Source organism: Triticum aestivum, chromosome 3D (assembly GCF_018294505.1).
Source record: "Triticum aestivum cultivar Chinese Spring chromosome 3D, IWGSC CS RefSeq v2.1, whole genome shotgun sequence".
Taxonomy (NCBI): Eukaryota; Viridiplantae; Streptophyta; class Magnoliopsida; order Poales; family Poaceae; genus Triticum; species Triticum aestivum.
The window spans coordinates 62,562,943-62,579,296 of NC_057802.1; positions in this window are offsets into that span (position 1 = coordinate 62,562,943).

A 16,354-nucleotide genomic window follows, 5' to 3' on the forward strand; every position below is an offset into this window, starting at 1 on the left:
AAAGGGGCCATCTTCAAACTGGTTTGATAACTGTTGTTATAAGAAAACTCCGCATATGGCAAATTGTCGTCCCAACTAGATCCATAATCTAGTGCACATGCTCTCAACATGTCCTCCAAAATCTGGTTGACTCTCTCGGTCTGTCCATCTGTCTGCGAGTGAAATGCTGTACTAAATTCCAGCCTGGTTCCCAACGTTTCATGTAACTGCTTCCAAAACTTCGAGGTAAATTGGGTTCCTCTGTCTGATACAATGGTCCTCGGAACTCCATGCAAACATACGATCCTGGTCATGTATATCTTTGCCAATTTAGCACTGGTGTAAGTGGTCTTCACTGGAATGAAATGAGCCACTTTCGTCAAACGGTCGACTACAACCCATATCGAGTCATAGCCTGAACGAGTCCTGGGTAATCCCGTGATAAAATCCATGCCTATTTTATCCCACTTCCATTCGGGTATCGGCAATGGCTGTAGCAATCCTGCTGGCTTCTGATGCTCTGCCTTCACTCTCTGACATACATCACAAACTGCTACATACTCTGCAATATGCTTCTTCATTCCGGTCCACCAGAAAGTATTCTTCAAATCCAAATACATCTTGGTATTCCCTGGGTGAATCGAGTACGGTGAATCATGAGCTTCCTGCAAAATCAACTTCCTGATCTCCGGATCATTTGGCACATATACGCGGTCCTCGAACCATAAGGTATCGTGCTCATCCTCACGAAATCCCTTGGCTTTTCCTTTGCTCATCTTCTCCTTTATCTCTTCAATTTCCTTGTCTATCTTCTGAGCTTCTCTGATCCTTTCCATCAAGGTAGACTGAATCTCCAATGTCGCTAAATAGCCTCTTGGGACTATCTCCAAACATAGCTCGCGTAGGTCCTCGGCTAACTCCTGAGGTAACTCTCCTGTCATGAGGGTGTTGACATGACTCTTGCGGCTCAACGCGTCTGCTACTACGTTAGCCTTTCCAGGGTGATAATGCAATCTCATATCATAATCCTTAATGAGCTCCAACCATCTCCTCTGTCTGAGATTTAACTCCTTCTGCGTGAAAATGTACTTCAAACTCTTGTGATCCGTGTACACCTCACAATGGTTTCCGATGAGAAAATGTCTCCATGTCTTCAATGCATGCACCATGGCTGCTAATTCCAAATCATGCGTAGCATAATTCTTCTCATGGGGTTTAAGTTGTCGTGAAGCATATGACACAACTCTTCCTTCCTGCATAAGCACTGCTCCAAGTCCTCGACGAGAAGCGTTGCAATAAACTTCATAATCCTTGCGTTGATCTGGCAGAATCAACACTGGTGATGTAACCAATCATTTCTTCAACTCTTGGAAACTAGCTTCACATTCCTCAGTCCAATTGAATTTGGTGTCCTTCTTCAATAGCTCAGTCATGGGCTTAGCAATCCTTGAGAAATTCTCGATGAATCTCCGGTAGTATCCTGCAAGTCCAAGAAAACTCCGGATTTCTCCAACTGTCGTGGGTGATTCCCAACTTGTCACTGTGTCAACCTTGGCAGGGTCTACTGCTATTCCTTCTCCAGAAATAACATGTCCAAGGAATCCAACTTCCTTCAACCAAAACTCACATTTGCTGAACTTGGCATATAACTGGTGTTCTCTGAGCTTCTCAAGTACCAATCGCAAATGCTCCTCATGCTCTTCTTCGTCCTTGGAAAAGATTAAAATATCATCAATGAACACTACGACGAACTTATCCAAAAACTCCATAAACATTTTGTTCATCAGGTTCATGAAATAGGCAGGTGCGTTAGTCAGTCCAAATGACATAACGGTATACTCATACAATCCATATCTGGTGGTAAATGCCGTCTTGGGTATATCCTGCTCTCGAATCTTTAACTGATGGTATCCTGATCTTAAATCGATCATGAAAATACTTTAGCTCCTTGTAAGCGGTCAAACAAATCATTGATCATCGGTAGTGGGTACTTGTTTTTGATGGTCACTTCATTCAATCCTCGGTAATCAACAACCATCCTCAGTGATCCATCTTTCTTCTCCACTAGAAGTACTGGTGATCCCCAAGGTGACGAACTTGGGCGAATATATCCTTTATCCAGTAACTCCTTGATCTGCTTCTTAATTTCCTCCAAATCCTTTGCGGGCATCCTGTACGGTCTCTTAGATATTGGCCCTGTGCTTGGCAAAAGTTCAATCAAGAACTCAATGTCTCTATCCGGTGGCATGCCTGGCAACTCTTCTGGAAATACATCCGGATAATCTTTCACCACTGGTACTTCCTCCTGTACAACTCCTGATAAGGAATTTACTTTAGTCCTCTTTGGCATATGTCGAGATACATACTTGATCCTTTTTCCTTCCGGGGTGGTAAGCAAAATCGTCTTGCTGGCACAATCGATGTTTCCTCCATACAACGATAGCCAATCCATTCCCAAAATCACATCCAAACCTTGCGATTCCAAAACAATGAGGTCTGAGGGGAAAACATGCCTACCAATGGCCAATGGTATCTGAAAACATCCTTGGGTGGCCATATACTCTGCTCCTGGTGAGGTTACTAACATAGGGTTTCTGAGAACTTTGGTGGACATCTTAAACTTATTCACGAATCCCCTTGATATGTATGAATGCGATGCACCAGTATCGAAAAGAACGGTTGCAGTAAATGACTTAACCAAAAACTTACCTATTACTGCATCAGGCTGAGCTTCAACCTCCTCCACGCTCACGTGGTTCACGTGTCCTTTGTTGAACGGGTTCGGCTTCTTCCCAGAGCTTCCATTGCCATTTCCAATTTGGGCTTCAGGACATTCATTGGCATAATGTCCATTCTTCTGGCACTTAAAGCAAGTGACTTGGCTCAGGTCCCTCTTGGCTGGGGTAGATGGGTTGGTGCGGTTCTGTCCGTTGCTTCCTCCATTCCCATTACCATTCTTGGAGCCATTATGGTTGTGCGAACTACCTCCTCCATGGGTATGCTGAAACTGTCCTCCCGGCTTCGGGGTAAATCGAGGCTTCTGCTGAGCTCCTGAGTTATACTTCCCTTGTCCATACTTCCTACGGTTTTCAATCTGCTGTTGCTTCCCTTCAATCATGAGAGCTCTATCTACCAACTCCTGGTAGTTGTTGAAGGTTGCTACCATCAACTGCATACTCAGTTCATCATTCAGTCCTTCCAAAAACTTCTCCTGCTTGGCAGCATCTGTAGCAACGTCATCTGGTGCATAACGTGCTAACTTACTGAATTCCTCCACATACTGGCCTACGGTGCGTCCTCCTTGGCGTAGGTTGCGAAACTCACGCTTATTCATAGCCATAGCTCCTGCTGAAACATGAGCTGTACGGAAAGCTTGCTGAAACTGGTCCCATGTGACAGTGTCAATAGGGTGCGTGGCTGTATAATTCTCCCACCATGATGCTGCGGGTCCATCAAGCTGATGTGCGTCAAAACGCACTCTTTCCGCATCTGTGCATCCTGCAGTGGTCAACTCCCTTCCAACTTTGCGGAGCCAATCATCTGCAACAATCGGCTCGGTGCTACTAGAAAACACCGGCGGGTTTAGCCTCAGGAAACGGGCTAAGTGATCAACAGGTGGTGGTGGCGGTGGGTTGTTGTTGTTGTTGTTGCCTTGGTTCTGCACTAACACTTGCATCAGGGCATTCTGTTGCTGAATCAACTGGGTGATCTCTGGCGGGAAAACAAATCCGGTGTCGCGTCTCGGAGGCATCTGAAAGGTTTAGAAAAGATGAGGGTTAAGAATAGAATGAGGTCTAGAGAGAAAACACTACCCATATGCTCATGAGACAATTTCAATCAATATCACTCAATCAATTCAAACAAGGCAAAACAATCGATCTAACTAGCGTTACAAAGTGCTTGAACTATACTATTAAATGGGGGAAAACTACTACTGATATGGTGGTCTACTAGAAATTCTGATCCGTTGAAGACTCCATGATGTCTGCTCCAGCTTCATCAACCCAGTCATCTTCACTTGGTTCTGAGTCGGTGTCGTCGATGATGATGTAGTTATCCGGACAAGTGCATTCGTCGACTTCTGCTTTTGGCACTGGATTTCCCATGAATACTCCAATCTTATTCTCCAGGTCATCAATTTTCCCTACTAGTGCGTTGATTTCCTCCAAATAATCTTCGCGTGTAGCCTTGAGTTCTTCTTGGAGTTCCTTGATCTTCGTTAATGCCTTCTTCAGTTCTTCCTTGTCTGTGCACATCTGATTCTCCTGGCATCGAATATGTTGGTTTTGCTCCGGGATGAAAGCTGCAATTGATCCATCCTTCTTGGTTCTGATCATCTCCCATTGCGCGTCTCGACGTCCACAAATCTGATAAATTGTATCCTTAAGCTCCTGGTGGTAGACTTCTCCGATGCGTCCCATGGCGATGTGTGCGGCCATGCTCTTCCCTAAACTCCAAGTTGGTGCTTCGAAAACCAATCTTATGGGTTCGGTAACTGGCACAAACGTCCTTCCTGGAATGACAACTTGAATCTTCCAGCTCTCCTCTTCAGGTAATGTGGCGTTGTAGGTTCCGGTGATGCTTGGTATTCCTATGTTCAAGTACTTGGTGACTTCCTTCAAACGTCGACCAAACGGCGTGTCTTCATCTGGTTGCATGAACTTGCTCCTTGCATTCGCCATTCCTAAAAGAGTAGAAAGTGGAGAGGGGTCAGAAATGAGAAGAGAGAAGCTTTCTAGGGCTTAAGCTTAGTGGTCGTGTCCTACAGTCAGCGTGTGCTCTGATACCAACTTTGTAGCGACCAGACCTCAAATGGTCTATGCTGCTGTGCACCAGTGTCATCCCTGGATCAGTAATGCTGACACGCACAGTACAAATGGAGGATTTATAACAAAGTAGCAATCACACACTTATTACATCGAATATCTCCGAAGAGATTAAGTATGCTAAACATGGCTTAAGGCCATCTAATAACGATAACAGCGGAAGACTTGGAAGATAAGTGAGTCCATCAACTCCAGCGGCATCACTGAGTATAAGACCACGACCTAAGGCACCTTACTCATTGTCTGAAAAGTCTGCAACATGAAACGTTGCAGCCCGAAAACGGGTCAGCACATAGAATATGCTGGCAATGTAACACATAGAGAATAATGAACAATAACAATGCTATACTACATGCATATATGGCTGGTGGAAAGCTCTATGGTTACAGTTTTGCGAAAAGCCAATTTTATCCTACTTCAAAGGAATAAATTTTATTTAACTATCATGGTGGTTGTGAAACATTGAGATGGTTGACAGCATCTCAATCCCAATTAAAAGTCATCAATAACCCAACAAAATTAATTAGAAGTAACATAGTGATGAGATCCACATGATAATTCAAGTACTAGATACTCAAGTTGTCCATAACCGGGGACACGGCTAACCATGATTAGATTCTACACTCTGCAGAGGTTTGTGCACTTTTCCCCACAAGACTTGATCTCCTCCGTTGGATTACTCGCACTACGTGGTGTTTGAGTAACGGATGACCAAGACACAGTCTTTCAGAAGTGTTTGCACCTTACGTATGGGTAGACAGTTACACCTACTGTCCCCTACATCTGCTAGTCTACCACTGTAAGAGTTCACACAACTTAGTCAACTATGCTAGAGCCCATAATAGCTTGCGGCTGCACACGGAAGTTTCTAGCATGAATAATCTCATGATCCCTTTGAACCTGGGTGGCGGTCCAAAAGAAAAACAGGCAATCCTGGAATACCCAGGTACCTCAATCCACCCAGATGTGAGTTTAAGTTGCCACCTTAAGTAAACCATTAATTAACAATCTCACATCTGTCATGAATTTCACTCAAACCCAATCCACGTCTACGAGCATAGCATGGCAATAATAAAAGCAACGTAGAAGTAACTCCCAAGGGTTTTTTTTAACGAAGGTTTTTTTTTAAAACGAAAATCGGCAAAGTCAACGGGCGGCGGCAGTACCTCGTCGGGGCTACTCCGGCGAGGGCTCCGGCGGGGCTCCGGGCTCGGGCGCGGGGGTCGGGGCTCGGGGGGGGGGGGGTGCGGCGAGGCGAGGGCGGCGGCTCCCGGCGGCGGCGGCGCGGGCTATGGCGGCGGCGGCGCGGCGAGATGCGGGCGGCGGCGGCGCTCGACGGTGAGGGCGGCGGCGGCGGCGGTGAGAGGAAAGAGAGGGGGGGCTATATATATAGACCGGGGGGGTCCGAGGCTTGGGGAAGGGGGCGGCCGGGGCGGCGTGCGGCGTAGCCAGCCGGGACTCGGGCGGCGATCCCGTCTCCGGGGCGGAGACGACGGGGCGGCGGGGCTGGGCCGTCGGCTGGGCCTTTGGCCCAGTCGGCGCGCGGGCGGATTTTTTTTAAAAGAAATTCCGCGGAAAAAATTACGTAGAAAAATAAATAAAAATCAGAAAAATATGAAATAAATTTTCCCCGTCTAGTTAGAAAATCTAGAATAGGGTGAACATTTTTTTTAAATCAAAATAAATATTTTGAAAACATGCAATATTTTTAATGCACTAAAAATTGCAAATAACATCCAAATAAATTCCAAATAATGATTTTAACATTTTTCCTCCAGTATTTCAATTGTTTTGAAGAAGTCATATTTTCTCCTCTCATTTATTTAAAATGAAATATTTTCCGGAGAGAAAAATAATTTAAACCAAAATCCTCGTCTTATTATTTGATGAAAATCAAATTTGAAAATTCGAGAAAATCCCCAACTCTCTCCGAGAGTCCTTGAGTTGCTTAGGATTTATCGAGGATTTGTCAAAATGCAATAAAACATGATATGCAATGATGATCTATGTATAACATTCCAAATTGGAAATTTAGGATGTTACAGTTAATCAAATGACAACTCATGTCTATGGCTAGGAAACATAACCATGTTTGATCAACGAGCTAGTCAAGTAGAGGCATACTAGTGACACTCTGTTTGTCTATGTATTCACACAAGTATTATGTTTCCGGTTAATACAATTCTAGCATGAATAATAAACATTTATCATGATATAAGGAAATAAATAATAACTTTATTATTGCCTCTAGGGCATATTTCCTTCACATGCACACACCCTCCTCGCCCTCCCCCTCCCTCAGCATTCTATCCATCGCGCACATTCATTTTTTTTTCTTTAGGTCGTTCTCCCACAGTATCCACAACTCCTTTCCGACACACACCGATCGATAAACCTCTCCAGCGATGTGTGCCTACAACATACACACGCACCTTCAATCTCCTCCTTTATGTGTCCTTGCCTCGTGTCTCTCATACGGTCTCTGATACGTCCATTTTGCATCATGCTTTTATATCGATATTTATTGCATTATGGGCTGTTATTACACATTATGTCACAATACTTATGCCTATTCTCTCTTATTTTACAAGGTTTACATAAGGAGGGAGAACGCCGGTAGCTGGAATTCTGGGCTGGAAAAGGAGCAAATATTAGAGACCTATTCTGCACGACTCCAAAAGTCCTGAAACTCCACGAAAGTTATTTTTGGAAATAATAAAAAATACTTGAAGAAGAATCTATGTCAGGGGGGCCTCCACCTGTCCACGAGGGTGGGGGGCGCGCCCCCTGCCTCGTGGGCCCCCTGTTGGCCCTACGGTGCACATCTTCTGCTATATGAAGTCTTTTGTCCGAAGAAAAATCATAAGCAAGCTTTCGGGACGAGACTCCGCCGCCACGAGGCGGAACCAATCTAGGGCTCCGGCAGAGCTGTTCTGCCGGGGACACTTCCCTCCGGGAGGGGGAAATCATCGCCATCGTCATCACCAACGCTCCTCTCATCGGGAGAGGGCAATCTCCATCAACATCTTCACCAGCACCATCTCCTCTCAAACCCTAGTTCATCTCTTGTATCCAATTCTTGTCTCATAGTCTGGGATTGGTACCTGTAGGTTGCTAGTAGTGTTGATTACTCCTTGTAGTTGATGCTAGTTGGTTTATTTGGTGGAAGATCATATGGTCAGATCCTATATGCATATTAATACTCCTCTGATTATGAACATGAATATGCTTTGTGAGTAGTTACGTTTGTTCCTGAGGACATGGGAGAAGTCTTGCTATTAGTAGTCATGTGAATTTGGTATTCATTCGATATTTTGATGAGATGTATGTTATCTATCCTCTAGTGGTGTTATGTGAACGTTGACTACATGACACTTCACCATTATTTGGGCCTAGAGGAAGGCATTGGTAAGTAATAAGTAGATGATGGGTTGCTAGAGTGACAGAAGCTTAAACCCTAGTATATGCGTTGCTTCGTAAGGGGCTGATTTGGATCCATATGTTTCATGCTATGGTTAGGTTTACCTTAATACTTTTGTTGTAGTTGAGGATGCTTGCAATAGAGGTTAATCATAAGTGGGATGCTTGTCCAAGTAAGGAAAGCACCCAAGCACCGGTCCACCCACATATCAAATTATCAAAGTACCGAACGCGAATCATATGAACGTGATGAAAACTAGCTTGACGATAATTCCCATGTGTCCTCGGGAGCGCTTTTCTCTATATAAGAGTTTGTCCAGGCTTTACCTTTGCTAAAAAAAGGATTGTGCCACCTTTCTGCACTTTATTTACTTTTGTTACTTGTTGCTCATTACAAATTATCCTATCACAAAACTATCTGTTACCTATTATTTCAGTGCTTGCAGAGAATACCTTGCTGAAAACCGCTTATCATTTCCTTCTGCTCCTCGTTGGGTTCGAGACTCTTACTTATCGAAAGGACTACGATAGATCCCCTATACTTGTGGGTCATCAAGACTCTTTTCTGGCGCCGTTGCCGGGGAGTGAAGCGCCTTTGGTAGGTGGAAATTGGTAAGGAAAAATTTATATAGGGTGCTGAAATTTACTGTCACTGGTTACTATGGAAAGTAATCCTCTGAGGGGCTTGTTCAGGGTATCTTCACCCTGACCAGTAGAGCAAAGAGTTGCTCCTCAACCTACTGAACCTACTGAAAATGAAAATGTCTACTTTGAAATTCCCTCAGGTATGTTAGAAAAACTACTAGCTAATCCTTTTGCAGGAGATGGAACAAAGCATCCTGATGAGCACCTAATATATGTGGATGAAATTTCTGGATTATTTAAGCTTGTAGGTGTGCCCGGTGATGTTATTAAGAAGAAGGTCTTCCCTTTATCTTTGAAGGGAGATGCATTGACATGGTATAGGCTATGTGATGATACGGGGTCATGGAACTACAAACGATTGAAATTGGAATTTCATCAGAAATTTTATCCTATGCATCTTGTTCATCGTGATCGCAATTATATATACAATTTTTGGCCTCGCGAAGGAGAAAGCATCGCTCAAGCTTGGGGGAGGCTTAAATCAATGTTATATTGATGCCCCAATCATGAGCTCCCAAGAGAAATAATTATTCAAAGTTTTTATGCTCGGCTTTCTCATAACAATCGCACCATGCTCGATACTTCTTGTGCTGGCTCTTTTATGATGAGGACTATTGAATTCAAATGGGATTTATTGGAAAGAATTAAACGCAACTCTGAATATTGGGATCTCGACGAAGGTAAGTGCTACCTCTTGAGCACTGCGTTGGTTTTCCCTTGAAGAGGAAAGGGTGATGCAGCAAAGTAGCGTAAGTATTTCCCTCAGTTTTTGAGAACCAAGGTATCAATCCAGTAGGAGGCTACGCGCGAGTCCCTCGCACCTACACAAAACAAATAAATCCTCGCAACCAACGCGATAAGGGGTTGTCAATCCCTGCACGGTCACTTACGAGAGTGAGATCTGATAGATATGATAGGATTTTTGTATTTTTATGATAAAGATGCAAAGTAAAATAGAAAGCAATGAAAATAACTAAGTATTGAAAGATTAATGTGATGGAAAATAGACCCCGGGGCCATAGGTTTAACTAGTGGCTTCTCTCATGAGCATAAGTATTACGGTGGGTGAACAAATTACTGTTTAGGAATTGATAGAATTGAGCATAGTTATGAGAATATCTAGGTATGATCATGTATATAGGCATCACGTCCGAGACAAGTAGACCGACTCCTACCCGCATCTACTACTATTACTCCACACATCGACCGCTATCCAGCATGCATCTAGAGTATTAAGTTCATAAGAACAGAGTAACGCCTTAAGAAAGATGACATGATGTAGAGGGATAAATTCATGCAATATGATAAAAACCCCATCTTGTTATCCTCGATGGCAACGATACAATACGTGCCTTGCTGCCCCTACTGTCACTGGGAAAGGACACCACATGATTGAACCCAAAGCTAAGCAGTTCTCCCATTGCATGAAAAACTAATCTAATAGGCCAAACCAAACTGATAATTCGGACTTGCAAAGATAACCAATCATACATAAAAGAATTCAGAAGATTCAAATATTGTTCATAGATAAACTTGATCATAAACCCACAATTCATCGGTCTCAACAAACTCACCGTAAAAGAAGATTACATCGAATAGATCTCCACGAGAGAGGGGGAGAACATTGTATTGAGATCCAAAAAAGAGAGAAGAAGCCATCTAGCTAATAACTATGGACCCGAAGGTCTGAGGTAAACTACTCACACATCATCGGAGAGGCTACGGTGTTGATGTAGAAGTCCTCCGTGATCGATGTCCCCTCCGGCGGAGCTCTGGAACAGGCTCTAAGATGGGATCTCGTGGGTACAGAAGGTTGCGGCGGTGGAATTAGGTTTTTGGCTCCGTATCTGATCGTTTGGGGGTACATAGGTATATATAGGAGGAAGGAGTACGTCGGTGGAGCAACAGGGGGCCCACGAGGGTGAAGGGCGCGCCTGGGGGGGGGGGGGTAGGCGCGCCCCCCTACCTCGTGGCCTCCTCTTTTGTTTCTTGACGTAGGGTCCATGTCCTCTGGATCATGTTCGTTCCGAAAATCACGTTCCCAAAGGTTTCATTCCATTTGGACTCCGTTTGATATTCTTTTTCTGCGAAACTCTGAATAGGCAAAAAACAGCAATTCTGGGCTGGGCCTCCAGTTAATAGGTTAGTCCCAAAAGTAATATAAAAGTGAATAATAAAGCCCAATAATGTCCAAAACAGAAGATAATATAGCATGGAGCAATAAAAAGTTATAGATACGTTGGAGACGTATGAAGCATCCCCAAGCTTAATTCCTGCTCGTCCTCGAGTAGGTAAATTATAAAACAGAATTTTTGATGTGGAATGCTACTAGGCATAATTTCAATGTAATTCTTCTTAATTGTGCTATGAATATTCAGATCCGAAAGATTCAAGGCAAAAGTTTAATATTGACATAAAAATAATAATACTTCAAGCAATACTAACTAAGCAATTATGTCTTCTCAAAAGAACATGGCCAAAGAAAGTTATCCCTACAAAATCATATAGTTTGGCTATGCTCTATCTTCACCACACAAAGTATTTAAATCATGCACAACCCCGATGACAAGCCAAGCAATTGTTTCATACTTTTGGTGTTCTCAAACTTTTTCAATCTTCACGCAATACATATGTGGAATAGAATGGTGGTTGTGGAGAAGACAAAAAGGAGAAGATAGTCTCACATCAACTAGGCGTATCAACGGGCTATGGAGATGCCCATCAATAGATATCAATGTGAGTGAGTAGGGATTGCCATGCAATGGATGCACTAGAGCTATAAGTTTATGAAAGCTCAACAAAAGAAACTAAGTGGGTGTGCTTCCAACTCGCTTGCTCACGAAGACCTAGGGCATTTTCAGGAAGCCCATCATTGGAATATACAAGCCAAGTTCTATAATGAAAAATTCCCACTAGTATATGAAAGTGATATCATAAGAGACTCTCTATCATGAAGACCATGGTGCTACTTTGAAGCACAAGTGTGGTAAAAGGATAGTAGCATTGTCCCTTCTCTCTTTTTCTCTCATTTTTTTATTTGGGCCTTTTCTCTTTTTTACGGCCTCTTTTTTTTTCCGTCCGGAGTCTCATCCCGACTTGTGGGGGAAACATAGTCTCCATCATCCTTTCCTCACTTGGGACAATGCTCTAAAAATGATGATCATCACACTTTTATTTACTTACAACTTCAGCAATTACAACTCAAAACTTAGAACAAAATATGACTCTATGTGAATGCCTCCGGCGGTGTACCGGGATATGCAATTAATCAAGAGTGAGATGTATAAAGGAATTATGAACAGTGGCTTTGCCACAAATACGATGTCAACTACATGATCATGCAAAGAAATATGACAATGATGGAGCGCGTCATAGTAAACGGAACGGTGGTAAGTTGCATGGCAATATATCTCGGAATGGCTATGGAAATGCCATGATAGGTAGGTATGGTGGCTGTTTTGAGGAAGGTTTATGGTGGGTGTATGATACCGGCGAAAAGTGCGCGGTATTAGAGAGGCTAGCAATGGTGGAAGGAAGAAAGTGCGTATAATCCATGGACTCAACATTAGTCATAAAGAACTCATATACTTATTGCAAAAATCTACAAGTTATCAAAGCAAAGTATTACGCGCATGCTCCTAGGGGGATAGATTGGTAGGAAAAGACCATCGCTCATCCCCGACCGCTACTCATAAGGAAGACAATCAATAAATAAATTATGCTCCGACTTCATCACATAACGGTTCACCATACGTGCCTGCTACGGGAATCACAAACTTTAACACAAGTATCTCTAAAATTCACAACTAATCAACTAGCATAACTCTAATATCACCATCTTTATATCTCAAAACGATTATCAAGCATCGAATTTTTCTTAGTATTCAACACACTCATAAGAAAGTTTTTACTCATCTTGAATACCTAGCATATTAGGAATATTTAAGCAAATTACCATGCTATTTAAGACTCTCAAAATAATCAAAGTGAAGCATGAGAGATCAATAGTTTCTATAAACCAAATCCACCACCGTGCTCTAAAAGATACAAGTGAAGTAATAGAGCAAAACTATATAACTCAAAAGATATAAGTGAAGCACATAGAGTATTCTAATTTCCAAATCATGTGTGTCTCTCTCAAAAGGTGTGTACAGCAAAGATGATTGTGGAAAACTAAAAAGCAAAGACTCAAATCATACAGGACGCTCCAAGCAAAACACATATCATGTGGTGGATAAAAATATAGCTCCAAGTAAAGTTACCGATGGAAGTAGACGAAAGAGGGGATGCCTTCCGGGGCATCCCCAAGCTTTGGCTTTTTGGTGTCCTTAGATTATCTTGGGGGTGCTATGGGCATCCCCAAGCTTAGGCTCTTGCCACTCCTTGTTCCATAATCATCAAATCTTTCACCCAAAACTTGAAAACTTCACAACACAAAACTTAACAGAAAATCTCGTGAGCTCCATTAGCGAAAGAAAACAAAAGACCACTTCAAGGTACTGTAATTAACTCATTCTTTATTTATATTGGTGTTAAACCTACTGTATTCCAACTTCTCTATGGTTTATAAACTCTTTTACTAGCCATAGATTCATCAAAATAAGCAAACAACACACGAAAAACAGAATCTGTCAAAAACAGAACAGTCTGTAGTAATCTGTAACTAACGCAAACTTCTGGAACTCCAAAAACACAGCCAAAATAGGAAGACCTAGACAATTTGTTTATTGATCAGCAGAAATTGGAATCAATATTTTATCACGTTCTGGTGATTTTTAACAATTATTTTCGTGAACAGAAAGTTTCTGGAAATTTCTGCAAGATCAAATAACTATCATCCAAGAAGATCCTATAGGTTTAACTTGGTACAAACACTAATTAAAACATAAAAACACATCTAACCAGAGGATAGAACAAAAATTTATTTCTAAACAGAAGCAAAAATCAAAAAAACTAAAAATAAAATTGGGTTGCCTCCCAACAAGCGCTATCGTTTAACGCCCCTAGCTAGGCATAAAAGCAAGGATAGATCTAGGTATTGCGATCTTTAGTAGGCAATCCATAAGTGGCTCTCATAATAGATTCATATGGTAGTTTTATTTTCTTCCTAGGGAAGTGTTCCATGCCTTTCTTTAATGGAAATTGGAATCTAATATTCCCTTCCTTCATATCAATAATCGCACCAATCGTTCTACCAAGAATAATAGGGCATTAAGGATTGCAATCTATATCAAGAACAATAAAATCTACAGGCATGTAGTTCCTATTTGCAATAATAAGAACATCATTAATTCTTCCCATAGGTTTCTTAATAGTGGAATCCGCAAGGTGCAAGTTTAAAGATTGCAATCATCAAAATCACGGAAACCTAGCAAATCGCACAAAGTTTTTGGAATCGTGGAAACACTAGCACCCAAATCACACAAAGCATAGCATTCATGATCTTTAATCTTAATTTTAATAGTAGGTTCCCACTCATCATAAAGTTTTCTAGGGTTAGAAACTTCCAGCTCAAGTTTTTCTTCATAAGATTGCATCAAAGCATCAACGATATGTTTGGTAAAAGCTTTATTTTGACTATAAGCATGAGGAGAATTTAGCACGGATTGCAACAAGCAAATACAATCTATCAAAGAGAAATTATCATAATTAAATTCCTTGAAATCCAAAATAGTGGGTTCATTAACATCTAATGTTTTGATTTCTTCAATCCCACTTATATCAATTTTAGCATCAAGATCTAAAAACTCCGAATTTTTGGAACGCCTTCTAGATAGGGGTGGATCATATTCGGTCCCATCATTATCAAGATTCATATTGCAAAACAAGGATTTAATAGGGGACACATCAATAACTTTTAGATCTTCATCTTTATTTTCATAGAAATTAGAAGAACACGCTTTCACAAAGCAATCTTTCTTAGCACGCATCCTAGCGGTTCTTTCTTTGCACTCATCAATGGAAATTCTCATGGCTTTGAGAGACTCATTGATATCATGCTTAGGATGAATAGATCTAAGTTTTAAAGAATCGACATCAAGAGAAATTCTATCAACGTTCCTAGCCAATTCATCAACTTTAAGCAATTTCTCTTCAAGCAAAGCATTGAAATTCTTTTGCGAATTCATAAACTCTTTAACACTAGTCTCAAATTCAGAGGGCATCTTATTAAAATTTCCATAAGAATTGTTGTAGGAATTACCATAATTATTAGAGGAATTGCTAGGATAAGGCCTAGGATTAAAGTTTCCTCTATACGCGTTGTTACCAAAATTATTCCTACCAACAAAATTCACATCCATAGATTCATTATTATTCTCAATCAAAGTAGACAAAGGCATATCATTAGGATCAGAAGAAACACTCTTAGTAGCAAATGATTTCATAAGTTCATCCATCTTTCCACTCAAAACATTAATTTCTTCTATCGCATGCACTTTTTTATTAGTAGATCTTTCAGTGTGCCATTGAGAATAATTAACCATAATATTATCTAGGAGTTTAGTAGCTTCTCCTAAAGTGATTTCCATAAAAGTGCCTCCCGTGGCCGAATCTAAAAGATTTCTAGAAGCAAAATTCAATCCGGCATAATTTTTTTGTATAATCATCCACAAATTCAAACCATGTGTAGGGCAGTTACGTATCATTAATTTCATCCTCTCCCAAGCTTGTGCAACATGTTCATGATCAAGTTGCTTAAAATTCATAATATCGTTTCTAAGAGAGATGATCTTAGCGGGAGGAAAATACTTAGAGATAAAAGCATCTTTGCACTTATTCCAAGAATCAATACTATTTTTAGGCAAAGACGAAAACCAAGCTTTAGCACGACCTCTAAGCGAAAAAGGAAATAGCTTCAATTTAACAATATCATTGTCAACATCTTTCTTCTTTTGCATATCACACAAATCAACGAAGCTATTTAGGTGAGTAGCGGCATCTTCACTAGGAAGGCCGGCGAATTGATCTTTCATGACAAGATTCAACAAAGCAGTATTGATTTCGCAAGATTCAGTATCGGTAAGAGGAGCAATTGGAGTGCTAAGGAAATCATTGTTGTTGGTATTGGTAAAGTCACATAATTCGGTATTATCTTGAGCCATCGTGACAAGCAAGCAATCCAACACACGAGCAAACAAGAAGCAAGCGAAAAAGAGGCGAACGAAAAAGAGAGGGCGAATAAAACGGCAAGGGTGAAGTGGGGGAGAGGAAAACGAGAGGCAAATTGCAAATAATGTAATGCGGGAGATAAGGGTTTGTGATGGGTACTTGGTATGTTGACTTTTGCGTAGACCACCCCAGCAACGACACAAAAAACCTTCTTGCTACCTCTTGAGCACTGCGTTGGTTTTCCCTTGAAGAGGAAAGGGTGATGCAGCAAAGTAGCGTAAGTATTTCCCTTAGTTTTTGAGAACCAAGGTATCAATCCAGTAGGAGGCTACGCGCGAGTCCCTCGCACCTACACAAAAGAAATAAATCCTCGC